Genomic DNA, 1,512 nt, shown 5'->3' with positions numbered 1-1,512 from the left:
TATTCTAAAGCCACATCCCTTTCTCTTAACCTGCATTTGGCAGATGCGTACTAAAGGTTAACTTAATTCACTTTCATCAACTCTGTCATTCTTCAAATTTAATGTTTTCGATTAAATTTTAAAGAAAAATTCTTCTATTTTTGTTAATTTTTCACTTATGATATTATATATATAGGCAATTTATGATAGATTTCATTTTTGTTACTTTGTATAATTTTTACAAACCTTTGTTGATTTTAGTTGCAATAGAGTTATTAGTCTTAAATGGTAATTTTCTGAGAAAATAAATCACATATTCAAAGGACGAAAAAGAAAGGGGTACTTTGTTTTTAAAAAGGGTGAATCGTCGCCCCCCCCCACACACCTTCATTGCAGAGTACAATGTTTAGTTGTGAAATATTTCTTATTTTCACTTTCACTGGCTAGTTCCTATAGCTCATCTAGCTGCAATCTAGATTCACGCTTTTATGGCGAAATAGACCGGTCAATAGGAGGTTAGGTTCAGTAATGGTTACTACACCCAAACTGCATTATTAAAACTAAAAATCAAAGAAATCAAAATGAAAAAAGCGAGAAAAAAATATTTCACACAAAATTATGGGAAAGTATTATTGAATATTAAAAAAGAATTGCAAATTACCAGAATATTGTTCGATCAAATTTTGGAAAATCCAAAAAAAGTTTACGAATGAAAATGAAAGAAAAATTTGAACCTGAAATTGTTAATTATCGGACAGCCTGTAAGTTTCGAAGCCGGAGTTAGACTAAAGTCTAAATGAACAGTGAACGCGTTTAGTGTACAGAGCGCGAACCTTGGACCAAGGGGGGGGGGGGGAGGTGACGCATGCAGGGGAAACCGGTGGACATTCCCCCTTCCTATATCCTTTATTCATTAATCCACGTTCTTATCCTTTTTTTTCATTGGCAAATTTCATGCAAATATTTTTTTTAATCCTTCATTTTTCATTTTTTATTCCTCATCATTTAATCCAGATTTTTTCTTTTTTAATCTTAATATATAGGTTAAACAATTATCCCTTATTCTTAGTTGTATCCCTTATTTCAATATTTATATCTTTATTGATATTCCTAATCCTTTATTCTTTAAATCTTTCTTTCCCCTATTCATGATTCTTTTTGCCCAATATTTTTAAACCTAGAAGTTTATTCTTGACAGTTTGACTCTTCATTCATTTTCTTTGTTTTTTTTTTTCATTTTTGTTATTAAATTCTTTATTTTTATTTATTCCTTATTGTGTTTGTATCTAGGATTGAGTACTAGGAGACACAGAAAAATGGCAAATCCGAGTTAAACGTACACACATAAGAAACTTCTGAAGGGAAATTGAAGAGGAAAACAAGATAATCAACAAGGAATGCATGCATTCATCTGTCAATGCTGTATTACCCTGGAAAACAGGGTTTTTTTTTATGGAAAAGCTCGAATATTACACTCCTTGAAAACAGGTATGGTGAGCCAGTTTTTAAGTAAGACCTACAACCCAAGGAAAA

The 1,512-nt window shown here is 31.2% G+C and overlaps 1 protein-coding gene across 2 annotated transcripts in view; it reads right to left on the bottom strand.

The window, feature by feature from the left end:
* LOC111715247 (patched domain-containing protein 3) overlaps window positions 1-786 on the bottom strand; it is an 11,634-nt gene extending 10,848 nt beyond the window's left edge. Inside the window, exon 1 of one of the 2 annotated variants that reach the window (XM_023490557.1) lies at window positions 714-786. The gene's annotated coding sequence lies outside the window, so the exon portion shown is untranslated. Of the gene's footprint in view, window positions 1-364; window positions 390-713 lie in introns of those variants that run through there. The other variant, XM_023490562.1, reaches the window with a different exon arrangement.
* Between the last annotated feature and the right edge of the window lie 726 nt (window positions 787-1,512).

The sequence above is a fragment of the Eurytemora carolleeae genome, unplaced genomic scaffold, assembly GCF_000591075.1.
Source record: "Eurytemora carolleeae unplaced genomic scaffold, Eaff_2.0 scaffold98, whole genome shotgun sequence".
In the NCBI taxonomy this organism is placed as follows: domain Eukaryota; kingdom Metazoa; phylum Arthropoda; class Copepoda; order Calanoida; family Temoridae; genus Eurytemora; species Eurytemora carolleeae.
This window is presented reverse-complemented; position numbering and strand designations above follow the sequence as displayed.